We start from the raw sequence: 17,351 nt of genomic DNA, 5'->3' as shown, positions 1-17,351 counted from the left end.
TCTAGTCTCACTTTTTTAAATATGGTTTTGATTCAAATTATCATATGAGTGTTGTCAAACAGGGCACGGACTTGACTATGAATACTGTCTCTCTTTTGGGACTATGATGCGACCATAAGGTTTGTGTTCTGTTTTGAATTTTACACAAATATAAAAATTCGAGTCAAATAATATTTGCTCACTCACCCATAAGAAAACAACTGTCTTAACCCACACAGAGGGAAGACGAATGTCCTTAGGGACTGTTGGCAACACTGATGTGTGGACTTGCAAATTCCCACCAGCATTTTGACAAGTCTCCAGGCAGGAGAGGCCGACAAAAAAAGGGCAACTTTAAACCAACCCCCTTCTGGCTTTGAATGCAGAGAAGATTGCTGACTGCTTCACAAATAGACTCAGAGTTGAACAAGAATGGCATCTAGCTGTTCACGGTAGCTCATTGTCATGGTAGAAGCTGTACTTCAGGCCTGGAGCCTAGAGTAATCTGGTGCTTGCAACTTAGTGCCTTTTACTTTGATTTCAGGGCTCAGGACTCTTCAAAATTAAATTTAAAAAATTATGGGAGATTTCTGTTTAATTTTATTTCACTGTAGACAGAGAATGCATTTTGGATCCTAGAAAACAAAACAAATTAAACTAGGTCCAGGGGACTCCTGAGACATCTGGTCTACCGGAATCAGCAAGGTCCATATTCAGTGACAGCAAGGAGGTGTATTGAGATGGTGATCACATGGTGGTGGTGGTGGGAGAGGGATTGGAGTGAGAATTAAAATGGGTGGTGGTGGTGGTGGTGGTGGTGTTTTTGTGGCACTTGATCTGGGATGACAGAGGCCACAGGGGAGTCTATGCTATGCGGGTGACTCTAGCTAAGATATCTACCTTCCGGGAGTATAGAGACTAAAGTGGCCACTTCCTGTAGCCAAGCTGGACTTTCAGAGGAGGAAGGGAAACATCAACCCACCCACAAATCTTCCATCCCAACATTTGTCCTGCTTGTAAGATGTGCAGGGATAAAGGTAGAGCAGAGACTGAGGGAACAGCCAACCAATGACTGGCTCAACTTGAGATATCTTCCATGGGAGAAAGGAAACCCATGACACTATTAATGATCTCTGCTAGCACAACTGTCTTCTGAGAGGCTTCACATCCAGCAGAGGATGGAGGCAGAGCTCAGGGAGTCTTGTGGAAGAGTGGCGGATAGAATTGATCTAGCCAGCAAATCAGAGAGGTCAAGGACACCACAAGAAGGCCTACAAAGTCACCTAACCTGGGCACATGGGGGCTCACAGAGACTGAACCACAAACCAAAGAGTATGAATGGGCTTGAGCCTATCTCCCCACATCTGTAGCAGATGTGCAGTTTGGTCTTCATGTGGGTCCCATTGTCATGGAAGCAGGGGCTGTCTCTGACTCTGTTACCTGCCATTGGATCTCCTTTCCCTAGCTGGACAACCTGGTCCAACTTAGTGGGAGAGAAGGGGCTTACTCCTGCTGTGACTAGATATCCCAGGGTAAGGTGGTACCAAAGGGGCTTCCCCTTCTCTGAGGAGAAAAGATAGAAGTGATGGGGAGGATTTGTAAGGGTGGGACTTCAAGGAGAGTGGGGAGGGGGCCTTTTATTTGGGAACTTCTGAAGACACCCTTAAGTTGGTGTGCCTTCATTGAAAAACTCAAAGGCAGAGAAAAGAAGCACATCCTTATTGTGCTGGATTGAATGAGAATGGCTCCCCTAGGCTTTGTCCTAAGTTAGTGGAACTGTTTGGGAAAGACTAAGATGTGTGGCCTTGCTGGAGGAGGTGTGTCACTGGGGGTGAGATTTGTGATTCCAAAAGTACACACCAGACCCAGACTCACTCTATCTTCAACTTACTGAACAGATGTGAGCTCTCAGCTACTTTTCTAGAACCCTCCTGCATGCCTGTCACCATGCTTCCTGCCATGATAATAATGAACTAACCATCTGAAATCATAAGAAAGCTTCCAATTAAATGCTTCCATTTATAATAGTTGCTTTGTCATGTTATCTATTCACAGTAACAGAGCACTAACAAAGATTCATAAGGAGCCAAAGAGTATATTATTGACTCACTCTGCTTTATTGTATAAAAGTGGCTGAAGACTAACTGGATCCACTTCACCCTCCACAGTGAAACTGCTCATAAGAGAGACAATTCACATGATATAAAAGTTATCAGGCTTCATGAAGACAAATACTGGACAGGTTTTTTTCTCAGTTGCTGAATCACAATCCTTTTCAAACTTTCCCCTCCTTTGCATTTATCCCAACTTGAGAACTCTGTTAGAAACTCCAGTCATTCAAGTGGGTAGGCGTCCCTGAAAAGCCATGCTTTTATTGATGATAGTTGGAATGAAAGATTAACTTCTTTTTAAAAAGCCTAAAGGAATCTCAAGATGTGTTCCTTTGATTTTACCCATGAGTGAGGGACTGAAAAAATGTTTTATTTAGATGGACAAATACTTTGATGGGGGCATTTAAATCTCTTTATTTGGTGTTGTAGTTTATTCTGCATGTTTATTGTCAACTAACAGTTTAGAATTGATGAGTTGTATGGAAATCCTTTGCAGAGTTGCAAGCCTTCCTTTCTGACTATTGATTCTTTTATTTAACTCAAACTTCTTCTAATAAGAATGCAGTTGTGTACACAAAATACCTATAATGCATATAGTTCACTATATAAACACATACACACATATAGTTTAAGTTCAAGTTTCCCATCTGGACTGGCACTGTTCTTTTTGAGAGCCATAGGCCATCTAACAAAATTCCAACTATTAAAAGTTCCAACACCAGATATTTATAGACCTCACTTGAGTTGCAGGCCAGGGTTTTCCAAGAGACTCCCAAAACATTATGGGCTATTGCTGTTGTTCTTGGTTGTCCCCCAGAGGTGGAGAGTAAGTCCCTATTGCTGAAGATATCATATACTTCAAACACAGGGACCAGAATCTATGAGCTGGAATTGACTCAAAAACCTCCTCCTGAGAACTAGCTTTCATGGTTCCAGAATGTACCATGTAAAGATTCCAAAGGAGAAAAGCATTCAACAGTGTACATATTTCAGATACCCATAAACAATGAAAATGCAGACTTATAGAGCTTGGTCCCAATGGATACATCTGCAGTACAACTGCTACACCTGAGGCTCAGGGATCATTATAGAAAAGATTGCAGAAAGATTGTAAGAGTCAAAGGAACAGGGGGTTCGCAGTAACACTGCATCTTTTAGGGATGTTAGTCTCTATGCTTATAAATTCTCTACAACATGACTATCCAAATGACAAGAACACCAAAGGATATGGTAATATGGAACATGGAAATCCCAGAAGGCCTCAACCATAGACAAGATCTATAAGCAACTAAAGGATGCTAAGAGTGAGAGAAACAGTCTTTCCCAGAACACCAATTACTTATCCAATACCAGATTGTAAGCCCTGAACCTGTTTATATGTATAGGTGGCTCAATGGTTAAGAGAACTGGCTGCTATCTAGAGGACTCTGGGTCAACTCCCAGAACCAGCATGGTCACTACAACCATCTGTGATCCAACTCCAGAAGATATAGTGCCCTCTTTTGGCTTCTGTGGGCACCAGACACAAGCATGATGAACTGAAAAACATGTAGACACAACAAAAATTCATATAAAATTAAATTAAAGAAAACAGACAGTTTATTTGCTTATATTTGAAGAAAAACAAAAACCCCATCTGGTATAGATGTCTTGCTCAGAACAAGAAGGAGATTGATTAGCTAACTTGAGTGTGATTAAAGCAGACACAGCACAATAATGCTGTGGCTTGTGATCACCTTGACTGTAGTGATGGAGGTAAGATGAGACTGGAGTGGGGAGCCTTCACTGAGAGTGTGGCCATAGTTCAGAGAAGGAGGCAGTGGAAGAAAGGAGGGAAGAAAAAACAATTCAATCATGTTTTAGGAAGTAGATTTACTGGAAAAATCCAAAAAAGTGGGAAAGAGAACTACTTATGATCCATATATATATATATATATATATATATATATATACATACATACACATGCAAACATACATACAAACACATATATATGGATGAAGGTAAATATCACCAATCGTGATACAGGGGAAAGATGTCCTCAATACAGGTGCATGGGAGGCACAGGCAAGGATGGAGCTCAGAAGAGTAATTTGTCCAGGAGATTGAGAACTTGTAGTTCATTGAGGACCGGTGAGACTGTGGCTAGAGAGAACAGTCAGGGGCAAAAAAGGAGAGAACAGAAGCAGAAGGATGTGGAAGAAGGGAGGAGAGCTGTGAAGGAATGTCGGAAAATGAGAGAAGGATGCTGGGTTCTGCCCTCCCCATCACACCAGGTGTGGGGTCCAGCTAGTGTGAGAAGCTTTGCTCTAGCGGAGTAGATCCCATCCAGAGCTATACAGTGCACTTCTGTAGGCAAGATGAGATTTAGTTTGTGATATTCCTATGCATGCTGAGAAGTTTTTGGTTTTGTTGATGGAAGCATAGTTTGAGTAGAAACACAGAGAACATCTAACCACCTACCTTGATGTATCTGCAGCTGCCTTCTCATTGAAGAGAACTTACTGTCTATTTAAGAAGTCATTCCTCCTTAGAAACGGGGGTTCATGAGCACACTAGATACTTCCAATATTGCTTGGAACCTGAGAACTTATGATTTGTGAAAATGCTTTGGAAACCTTAAGCTTAAGTATGGGGTGGGCAGTGAGTACCCTGCTGTAAGGTCAGAGCAGGAAGTGAAGAAAGACGGTATTTATCTCCATACCCTTCCCAAACTGAGCTACCTTAAACCTGCCTCTTGTTGCATTGTGGTGTTCATGCTTAGAAATTAAATGAATCAAACAATTTAAGAAATTATTAAACAACATTGATTATGTCCTGTTTGTAGCTGAACATAAAGAAACATGTTCACAGTTGTTTGTAGTTAGATGTCAAAAATGAATATTTTTAGAGCAAAGTTATGACTTTTCATAATATAGATTTTTACCATTTGAATTCGTAACCAGAATGTGTTTGTATATTAGCAAGGGCCACTTGTATTACGGCTCCAGAATGCCATACCTGCCATACTGAAAAAGCCTTGGATAGAAGCAGGTTTTGTCCACGATGAATTCTTGAGATTACATTAATAGGAATTAACCACATATGCTGGCTATATCTAATTTGCTTATAAATCCCGTGGGTGTGTCAAGACCAGGGGCATCACTTACTTTATCCTGTTGAGCATTATTTCTGATGGGATACAGAGATTGAAGTTAGCACATCAGGATTAGGATTAGGGGTTAGACTTGACTGGAAGTTAGCTTTTTCACACAATTTCTCGTTCTGAACGTGCATGCTATTATCCTAAATCACAATTTGCATCATTCAAATGCAAATGGATTTTCAAAATTCATGTGGGAGTTTCGTGGTGTAATTTTTTTTTTCTGGCAAGTGCTGCTCAATTTTTCATTTATTTGAAAGAATTCAGTGATGCAACGGATTCCAAGTGGAAAGAAAATGTGAGTTTGAATGTGCTGCTCATGTTGGAAGGGACGGCGGTGATTATGCCAGATTCACATCTGGTTTTATTTTGCAGTTACTCCTCTTGGCTTCACTAGAGCATATGTGACCTACAGGACACGATGCTTTTAAGGTGACTTTGCCTTGCTCCCCAGATACAGATGTTCCCAGAGTTGTGTTGCTAATTAAATATTGACTATAAAAGTAAGGAACGCAGGCAAGTTTGAAAAGCATAAAAGTTGTTGTGGAGATATGGAAATCCATTCACCGGTAACACTTCATTTTTTTGGCCTTTGAAAAGCAGTGATGATAGAGGACCAACATGCTTTGTAAGTCACCACGTCTCCTTTGGCAATTTATTTTAATGTATTTTGCTCCCAGAGGAAAGGATGTGATTCACATGATTCTTAATGCTTTCCAGCTGTTCAGGGAGAAAATATGGTTTGGATTCAGTTGTAAAAGGGAGTCTCCAAAAACCTGAAGCTCTTGTGTTTCTGTTCTCTGGAGTGGATTCTCACCAGCCTGCTGGTACCTGGACTCCTTTATAGAATTCGTTAAGGCTAATCCTTTTCTCCTTGTTATTTCGTCAACAACCAGCAGGTATCAGGCCCTCTCTAGGTGTCTCTGGGTCTGAGACCTTCCGGATGTAGAATGTGGTTTGTTTCCCTCAAGCGGTCATGTGGAACACTGACCTTGAAGAATGCTCAGTTCAAGAACATAAGCATGGGCCATGAGAGTATGGAAAACTTTAGAATTAGAGTTAACTTCATAAAGTGTGTTAACCGTGTTCTCTCAAATCTATATGTTGAAACTTTAGTTGCCGGGGTGGTGGTCTTGAAAGTGACCATCAGGAGAAGAGCAAGATATGAGGGTGAGGGAACTTCCTGAATGGGCTTAGTGACCCAATAAAAGATGCAAAGAGCATGCCCATCCAGCTGCCCTCCCTTTTCCCTTGCCACAGGAAGTCTCAGGAGTCGTCCTTTCTATCGCATGCAGGTGCCCTGTGAACACTATCTGTACAAAAACCCTGCTCTAGACACTGGATCCACCAGCACCACATTTTGATGCTCCCAACCTCAAGGACTGTAAGAAAGAAAATTTATTTATTTATTTATTTATTTATTTATTCATAAATTGTAGTCAGGACTCTTTAGATTGTGTGAATTGTCTATTACACTGGTAATAGACAGCAACTATGTTAATAGCAGCTTTATTCCTAATAGCTAGAAACTGGGAACAACCCAGAAGTCCCTCAACTGAAGAAAATGGAAAAAAAAAGTAAAGAAAAAAAGAAAAAGTAAAGAAAATGTGGTTCATTTTACACACTGAAATACTACTGAGCTATTAAAAACAAGGACACCATGAATTTTGTAGACAAATGGATGGAACTAGAAAATATCCTGAGTCAGGTAATCCAGGCTCAAAAGAACATGCATGGTACATACTCACTTAAAAGTGGGTATTAACCATAAAGTACAGGATAACCACACTATAATCAACAGCCCCAAATAACAAGGAGGGGTCAAGGGAGGATGCTTGAATCTCATTCAGAAAGGGAAATAAAATAGATATTGGAGGTGAATAGAGGGAGGGAACTGGTTGGGAGAGGGGATGGGGTAGAGAGTGGGACAGGGGAGATCAGGTGTAGGGAGAGCAAGGGAGAGAGAGAAAGGAAATTGGAATTGGCAGTGTGTGTGTGGGGGTGCATCTCTAGGACATGACAGAGACCTAGGACAGGGAGGAGGCCCCAGTGTGTCTATCTGTGGGGGTTATGGATACTGAAGTGGCCACTTCTAGTAGCCAGGCAGCAGGTAAAGAGATAAGAACAGAAAACAACCCCAACAGCCTTTGACCTAAAATGTGTCCTGCTTATAAGATGTACAGGGACGAAAATAGAGTAGAGACAGAGAGAGTGACCAAACAATGATTGGCCCAAATTGAAACTCATCCCATGGTCAAGAGCCAATCCTTGACACTACTAATGATACTCTGTTATGTTCACAGATAGGAGCCTAGCATAATTACTCTGAGAGGCTCCACCCAACAGGTGAATGAAACAGATGCAGAGACTTACAGCCAAACATTAGATGGAGCTCAGGGAGTCTTGTGGAGAATTGGGGGAAGGATTGAGGGACCTGAAGAGGACAGGGATTCCACAGGAAGACCAACAGAGTCAACTAACCTTGACCCTAGAGGGCTTCTAGAGACTGAACCACCAATCAAAGAGAGAGCATTCACTGGACCTAGACCCCCCATATATATGTAGCAGATGTGCAGCTTGGCTTTATGCAGGTTCCCCAATAACTGGAGTGGGGGGCTGTCCCTGACTCTGTTGCTTGCCTGTGGATCCTGTTCCCTTAACTGGACAACCTTGTCTAGCCTCAGTGAGAGATGATGTGTCCAGTACTGCAGTGACTGATGGATCAGGATGGGGTGGGGTGTGGAGATTGTGTTTTGGGGCCTGAGGGATGAGAAGATGGTAGTGGTAGTGACACTCAGGGGGTCACTATTCTCAAAGGAGAAGAGAAGGAGGAATGGGGTGAGGAGCTGCATAAGGTGGACTGGAAGTGGGGGTCGGATATTGAGATGCAAAGTGAATAAATTAATTAAGTAAAACAACATAAATGTAATTTTTAGTGAGTAATGTGAAATTGCAAATGAAATAAAATGTATTAAAGTTATTATAAACAAGGCCTTGTGTGTGTGTGTGTGTGTTTGTATGTGTTTGTGTGTGTTTGTGTGTTTGTCCTGAATAGTAAATTCAAAGCTTCTGATTATAAGTGTTCCAAAAGGAGCCTTAAGAAGTTTCATGAGCTTTCTTTTTATAAGATAGAAATTAATGGAAAATTTTAGCATGAATTGGAAGGAGGTTTAAGTCAGATTCTCTTTTAGGACAAGACAATGTGATAAGACTGACTATTAAGGGAGCTCTGGTAGGTAATTGGTTTTTAAGCCCACTAGACATGTTGGAAGGCTCATGATCAGCTCCTCCTCGAGGACCCCCTGCCCTTTCCTTAATCCCTCAACACCCTATGTTCCTTGCTCAGGCCAGGTAAAACCTTGCTGCAATCTGCCTTCAGTTGGCTGAACTTTTAGAAGGATCTGATAATTAATTCATGGAAATGTATAAAGCATGATTGCTCAAACTCTAGTCTTTTGACATTTTAGCCTGATACTCCTTTGTTTGCCCTTTCCATTGTTGGGTAGTTAACCAAATCTATGACCTTAGTCCACTAGACACCAATATATCTTCTTTGTAATGGTGACAATCAACAATGTTAAAAAAAATCCTTGGTGGGTAAGTCTTTCTCATCATGAAGAGCGACTGAATCTACTGAATATAGAGGCTTTTAATAGTTAACTTCTAACACTCTATGAATTTCTCTCTCTCTTTTTTTAATCCTATGTAGTTTCTTAGAGGCAGAGAAAGACAGATCCTTGTGTCTCACTGGCTGGTTAGCCTGGCATAATAGGGATGTTCAATGCTACTGAGAGATCCTGTCTCAAAAAGGGTGTGGGCAGAACCCAAGGACAAGTACCCCAGATTGTCCTCTGGCTTCCACATACTGCACTTGTGTGGCATGTAGACCTCCCTCCCACAACAGACATATGTGCACACACATGGTCATCCACATACACTAGAAGAAAGAGAGAAGCAAGAGGAGAAAGAAGGGGAGGAAGAGGGAGAGGAAGGCTGTGGTAACACAGGTCAGGGAAGAATGGTCTTGCTTGTATTCTAGACACTTATATTAGTGAGGTGGATATTTCCTCCCTTGCCCAACCCCAGGGAATGGTACCCCAGATGACTTGGAATAAAGCTTGATGCTCCATTTATAACTGCACTAAATTTCAAAAACCACTTCCCATTCTTTACTTCCAACATGTTTTCAAAGTTACACATTAAACAATGGGAAAGGGTCTCTCTCTCTCTCTCTCTCTCTCTCTCTCTCTCTCTCTCTCTCTCTCTCTCTCTCTCCTAGTCAGTTTGTCTTTATTATAATGCAAATTATTGACTGGTAGTTTTTTTTCCTGGTATTTAGTAACTGAATTAGGTTTATGATTCAGCAAAACCTATCACAGAGCTGCTCTTCGAACAAAGGCAAAAACAAATTGTAAATCGGTGCTATTTCGTGGTGTCTCTAAACACACATTTGGCATTGACTCCAGAAGACTAAGGGCTGAGGTCCAAAGACTGCTGCCTTTTCCTTGATTTGCATTTGGCTTTGGGAGTTAGATGTTTTTGCATGCGTGCTTTCCTCCTCTCCTCAGTTGCAGATTTATTTTTTTTTCTGTGAACTTTGGTTTAACAAAGGTGGACACGTACTGTGCAATGAAAACATTGACTGTAAATCATTTCAGCTATAAAATGTCCCTGTTTGGAGCCCAGTGATGGCTCCCTTGTTCCTGAAATAAGAAGGATTGCCAACATCTGAATGAGTTGCTTAATTGGTCCACAGGGATAGACCCCAGAGCTGTGCAAGAGCTGAGTATCTGACCTTCTACTGTTCTAGATTTTCCGTGAGACCCAAAGGATCTTCAGGCTGACCATTTACCAATGCCAACTGTTTATTTTGCATGGTAAAATACCACAGGCACCACAGAATTCATAATAACGACAGAATGAGTTTTTCAAAGGTGTGTGTACTTGACAGGAAAAAATATGTGTGCTTTGTAGATTCAGTTCAGAGTAACTGGAAACATTTCTTTATGGTCATTGCAGGGCTTGGGACACCAGTCACAATGTTATCTATGAAGCCCAGGTTGGAGGGATGCAAAAAGCCTTGCATTGGTCACAGAGCAAATAATTAACTAATTTACTCTGGATATTTAAAATATGCCCTGAATTCTTATTGCTTCCTAAAACCGTCCCTTTCAGAAAAAGGAAATATGCTGCATAAGTGTGCAGACTCTAGGAGAATCATTGCCAGAGTACCTGGTGACCTGGTATGTGTTGACTGCTTTGTTTTTCATAAGTAGAAACTAAGGAGACAGTCCATGCTCTGAAGCTTAGGGATGTGACTTCTCCATGATGGTAGAGGCTTTGGGGAGACCCCTCCTTTTTTGCTAAACATGAGAGAAAGTATTAGAGTATTCCTTTGCATTTCTGTCTTTTAATGAGTGGGTGTGAAGCGGATATTGAGTGCTGTAGCTCCAGGATTTTTTGGGGGTGTGTGTGTCATTTTCAGAAGCAAGGAAGACTCTGAGGATCCATGAGCTAAGGATTTGATGACCATTTTTCTTCCCAAGAATCTAGGGATAACAGCAGTGGTCAATCTATCTCTCTGTCTCCACTGCGGTTGCAGTATTCCTTATGCAGCTGGTATATTGAAAGAGAGAATGATGGGCAGATGCCAGACTGACTGACTGAGAGTATATCATAAAGTAAATTGATTCTTTGGGATGAAAGCAACAAGGAACCTATTATAATAGCTAATCTGAAGGGGGAGTGTGTTCACCAATGCTGAGGTGTTTCATTAAACCTAACAGTACTCAGAGCTCATGACCTTGAGGCAAGGACATAGTGCTTCCTCTCCAGCTCTGCTTGTTCTGTTAAGCTGTGTCTTTTCTCTCGGTGTGAGACTCCCTTTTTCTTTGTTTACTGCTTTTGGGCACTGAATTTAAACTCTTGGGGGAGGGGACAGAGCTCAGGAAAAATCAGTGATGACTAGTATGTTACCTTCAGGTATATAAGGCCTAGGAGTGGTTCCTTGAAGGAAGAACCAGGTTATGATACCTTAAACACAGAGATTGCAATATCATCCAAAGTATGAATGGATGCAGAAAGAAAAAAGAATTTCAGTCACAAGGGAGATTTGCTCTCTCTAAAGAGAAAGGAACCTGTCTTCACTTTACAGGAAGGAGCCTTTAGAGGCACTAACATGATAGCAGAGCCAGGAAAGCCTGATGTAGGAGGGAGAGAGGCGCTTGGAGAGATTTACAGGCTCAAAAGAGACTCAGGAGACGTTTTCCAGACAACTGCTACAGAAAACAAGGCAAGAGGGGCTCATGGTCTAAGAGTGTATTCAACTGTGACCACAGGCATATGTTCAAGGTAAGTTTGCGTAATTGGACTGTGGGAGACTTCGAAAAAGCAGGAAGAGATTTAAATTTGACAAGTAAGGGTGCACAGGAAAAAATGTTGAAGAAAATGACATAATAAAAGTAAGGCTTTAAGGAGAGATAATACATCAATAATATATACTATGTACTAAATTATGTCATTGAAAGCAGGGCAGCGCTGTGAGGAAGGTTTTCGTGTTCAACATAAAAATAGAAGTTTCTAGCTCTTGAATTAGAACCCATGAAGTTAGGGTACGGGGTGCTTGGAAAATTCTCCGATGAAGAGAGACTCTCTCACTTCATTTAGTATTTCATTTAGTATTGCTTCATCCCTAGAAGGCACAACTAATTTGTTAATAGGAAAACTGCGCCATCCTTTCAGACATAGAGTCAATTCTTTATTGGAAGAATGAGAGAAAAGAAAGAAAAGTCCAGCTCTTAGAAATCCAGTTTTCAAAAAGTTCAACAAGCTAAAGAGCCCAAGTGAGGAAGCCTCAGTTCCCCTTGGGAGGGAGAAGAAAGCAATCAATCAATCACAAGTGCAGAGGGAGGCAGGGACCTGGGAGGAAAAGTGAACTGGGAGGGGGAGTCGGGGGAAGAGGCACCTGGTCTAGTATAGTGAGGGAAAGGAATGGAAACAGGCAACCTGTTTCCTATCGGGAGATAGGAGGTTGGCGGGGGTGGGGGTGGGGGTGGGGGTGGGGCGAGATTATTAGAGACCTAGGAGATAAGACTCTCAGGACTCAAGGAGAGGGACCTTAGATGAAATGCATTGGGGAGAGAGAACTTGTATAGACCATCTCCAGCAGAAAGACAGGGCATCAAGTGACATCCCACAGTCAAAACTCTGTTCCATATTTGTTCCTGTCTGAAAGAACTACAGGGATGGAAGTGGAGAGGAGCCTGAGAAAAAGAAGGTCGATTGACAGGCCCAAAGCAGGATCCAGCTCAAAAGGAGGTCCCAAGGCCTGACACTATTACTGGGGCTATGGAGTGCTCACAAACAGTGACCTATTATGACTACTCTCTGAAAGACCCAACAAACAGCTGAAAGAGTCAGATGCAGATATTTGTACCCAACCAATGGACAAAAGCTGCTGACCTCTGTTGTTGAATTAGAGGAAAGCTGGAAGAAGCTGAGTAAGAAGGCGGCCCTTTTGGAGGACCAGCAATCTCAATTGACCTAGACCCTTGAAATCTCTCAGAATATGGAACACCAATCAGGGAGCATCGACCAGCTGATATGAGGTCCCCAACAAATATACAGCAGGGGACTGCCTGGTCTGAGTTTAGTCGGAGAAGTTGCACCTAACCCTGAAAAGTCTGGAGACCCCAGGGAGTTTGAGGTTGTGGGTGGGGAAACATCCTTGTGGAGCAAGGGGGTAGGGAGGAGATATGCGATGTAGAACAGTCGGAGGGTGGATTGGGATGGTAATAGAATCTGGAGTTTAAAATTAAAACAAAAAGATAAAAGTATGAGATGAGAAAAATCTTTGCAAAGAATAAAACTTAACTTTCCACTTGAAAATTCCAAAAAAAAAAAAGAAAGAAATCCAGGTTTCCTCTTCCAACCGTTCAATTAGTTATTTGATTTCATTATTTTGAATAGTATAATGATTGCTTTAATTTTATTTAGTGTGAAAGGAAGGAAAACGATGGTCAGGATGCATCAAAGCCAAACAAAGCAAAACAAAAAACAAAAAATAAAATAATCAATAGCAGAGTGATGATCTCTGACCTAGCCCTGCAACTCAAACTTGGGATGCTGGCGGCAACTAATCCCACACTGCTGCACGCCTCTTATATTGATTGTCAACCTTACAAGACCCAGAATAACAACTCTAGATGGCGTTAAGTGGGTGGCACCATTCCATTTCCCTAGGTTCTAAAATTTAAGGAAAAGGAGAAAGATAGTGAGCTGAGTTTCAGCCTTCTTCTCTCTTTACTTCCTGACTACAGATACAATGGAGTCAGTCATGTGACTCTCCTGCCACCATGTCACCTTGCCATGATGGACTATTCTCAAACTGTGAGGTGTAATAAACTCTTTCTTTCTTATACTGTATCAGTGATGGAGTCATCTAAGGGATAAGGAAGGTAACTACCACAGCCTACTCTCTGTCTATTCTCAGTCCCATCCCAGTATCCTCTAACTGTTCTCTGTAAATGACTTAATGTACATAATAGTTCCAGAAAGTATACACATGTTTACTTAGCTGTTCCTGACATTACAAAAGGACTAACATGTTGTATAGAGTATTTTGGAACTTATTTTATTTTTGAGTTTATAATAAATTCACAATATTACCCCCTTCCCCTTTCTGCCTCTAAACTCTCCCATCTACCCCGGTCCATTTTCCTTTAAATTCATGGCTTCTTTGTTCATTATTAGTCATTTTATGCATATATGTGTGTGTATATATATATATATATATATATACACACACATATGTGTGTGTGTATGATATATATGTATACAAATATATATTTCTAACTGTAACCTGTTCAGTCCATATAATGGTACTTGGATATATGTTTTCAGGGCTGAGCATTTGGCACTGGGTAAGAATTGATGTGGTCTTCCGTGGCAGAAGACTGTCTCAGGATTCCTTAAATCCAATGCTATACTGCTACGATTCTTCCATGTTGTTAAGTATAGCTGTAGCTCAAGTGTCTGAGTTTCTGGACTAACTGAAAATGGAACACCAAGATCTGGGCTGAACTCATTAGTTCTCCAGTAAGAAGCTGAGAGGCTCCAATTGTCTACGGTAGCTTTCTTTTTCCAGGTCCAGAAGAGAAAGTTCCATTGTAGCTGTCTTTTTAGGAGTCGGGAAGACTTCATCAATCATTTCCAGTACTTATCAAAGAAGCTCAGAAGAAATACTTGTGTTTAGCTGCTAGTAAAGTAAATAACCAGGTATCATTAATACCAATTGGGTGTTAATTATTACTAATGGGTTAATTGGTGAATTCACCTGAAACTAACTATATATTCAGGCGATTTCTCATAGATAATAGACATCCATATGGTCTTATCATAATCATTATGTAATGTAGTGTTTGGGATATTATATTGTTAGTACATTGTTATTGGTTAGGTTGTGGCTCCTGAATATCCCTATGTTGTGCTTCTCCATTAAATCAGAAGGTGGGTGTCATATCATTTTTCCATTACCGTAATAAAATACTCTGACAAAATCAACTTAAAGGAGGAAAGACATATTCTGGCTCACAGTCCAGGAACACAGTTCATCTTGAAGTAGTTGTCATATTGCATTTGCAAACAAGAATCAGGGAGCAATGAATGCCATGTGCTTAGCTTACCTTCCCTTTTTAATACAGTCACGGATCCAGTTGAGAGAATGTGAGGATAACCCCTCACAGGTATGTCTGGGGGTGTCTTGTCTTCTAGGCAGTTAAGATCCTGAAAGTTAAAAATTAACATGAGCCATCCCAGTAGGGATTCACTTTAGAGTAGTTCTAACCCACTTTACTAGCCTTGTAAGAAGAGACATATAGACATACAGAGGACAGATTATACAAAGACAAGAAACGAGCCATATAGGAGTTAAGGAAGAGATCTCAAGAGGAACTTTAATTTTATAGGTGTGGCCTCAGAGCTTGTAAGCAAACAAATTTCTATTGCTTAAGATGCCCAGCCTGTGACATTTTGTTATGACATTCATAACAAACTGATATACCCAAAGTTATTTTTATTGCTATTGATAATTTGTGAAGACTCTTTAGGGTCAAATTCTGGCCTCACCAATTGTAAACCCTTGGATAATTCAAGTTCTACAAAGACAAAAGGACTTCGTCATTCTTCCACTGTTCTTTCAGTCATGAAATATGTCTGGCACAATTTCTGGTGCTGTGAACAAGCAGAGGGAGTTTCTGAAAGGTGAGAGAACAGATTGCTTGGAACCCTGGGTTTTGAGGAATTGTACGTACCTGGTGAATTCCTGGGTGACCTCATTATCTTCCATGTATTTTGCAAAGTGCCACAAAAGTTGGAGCTGTTGACAAGAATCTGCATTACAAAACTTCAAGAAAAATGTATTTTCTAGCAAAAAGCCTGGAAGCACATTGGAACCACCGAACCTATTCTTGCCAAGCACTCTGGACGAGCACCATAATTGTTTCTTTGTTTCTTTCCTCCCTTCTCTGGGTGGAAAGAATGAAAACAAAGCTCCACTTACTCTACAAGGTGCTGTTATCAGGATGGAGATGGGAATTATTCTTCCTTACTGAATATTGCGTACAAAGGTAATGTTTCAAATCCCTTAGCTGGTGGTGTTGGCAGGACCGAGTAAACAGCCCGTTATCCATGTTCTGCCTGGAGGGACGAAGCTTGCGTGGCTCTCCTGCCAGGATGTTGTCAGTAAGATCTGACAGTGATCTGGGACCACATGAGGGAGGTGCTGGCTGAGGTTAGGCACTACTGAACTTTTCCTGGTGGCATTCAATGGGTACTGAATCTCCACTCCTATCCAGTAGTGAGAAATTAGACAATGGAAGGTTGGGCTTTGGAGTTTTGCTTCTGTTCTTCCTCTTCCTTTGAGTGGCAGAGTCCAGTGGGGTGTGTGTGTGTGTGTGTGTGTGTGTGTGTGTGTGAAACCTAGTGCCTCACTTTCACCAGGAAGCTATCAACAGAAAAGCGGGGGAGGAGGCAAGGGGGTTGTGGGGGGGAGACTTGAAACTCTGTCAGTAGGGTGAGCAGTTCCTGGTGCTTGCCAAGGTGGTCAGTGGAAGCTGGAGGAAGCTCATCTTCCCAGTCCTTGTTCTACCTCATTAGGAGGATCACCTGCTAGAAGACTACACAGATCCTGGGGCCCCTGTAAAACATTATTAAAAATCCCCAGGATACAGTGGAAAATCACTTGACAGAATTTTTAAAAATCATAATATAAACAATTAAAGAATTAAATGAATCAGAGTTTTAAGTTTTAGGAATATTAAAACTATGATGTACGCCGGGCGGTGGTGGCACACGCCTTTAATCCCAGTACTTGGGAGGCAGAGGCAGGTGGATTTCTGAGTTCAAGGCCAGCCTGGTCTACAGGGTGAGTTCCAGGACAGCCAGGGCTACACAGAGAAACCCTGTCTCAAACAAACAAACAAACAAACAAAAACCAAAAACCCCTATTATATACAATGTTTCAGAAGCCACTGTACATTCTTTTGAAACAAATGAGAAAATTAGGAAATGTCATCACTACATTTCTGTAACCTATACATCCATTATGTATGTATGTATGTATGTATGTATGTATGTATGTATGTATGTATTATCTATCTATCTATCTATCTATCTATCTATCTATCTATCTATCTATCTATCGATCTTTCTGTCGATAATCCATACACTCTTATAGGGCATGGTGACACACACCTGTAATCACAGTAGAGTCAGACGGACCTCTTTGAGATCAAGGCCAGCCTTATCTACAAAGTGAGTTCCAGGACAGCCAAGGCTATGCATAGAAATGTCTCAAAAATCCAGAAGATGATGATGATGATAATTCCATCCACTCACACATTTATCTATGCACAAATTTCACATAGCTTTTAGAATGGAGATATTGAAGAATCAAAACAGAACCTTTTGGTAAGAGCTCAGAAGGAATGAGATAGAGCTTTTGCTCGACTTTTGCCCCTGCGTTTCTTTTAGATAGGAACAATTCTGGGTCAAAAAATTTGAAGGTGTGTTGGTGACCCTGAAAGACTCTAAAACTCCCAAAGGGAGGCACTTACTCAAGCCT

This window comes from Mus caroli, chromosome 14 (assembly GCF_900094665.2).
Source record: "Mus caroli chromosome 14, CAROLI_EIJ_v1.1, whole genome shotgun sequence".
Classification (NCBI taxonomy): Eukaryota; Metazoa; Chordata; class Mammalia; order Rodentia; family Muridae; genus Mus; species Mus caroli.
Note: the sequence above shows the minus strand (reverse complement) of the source record.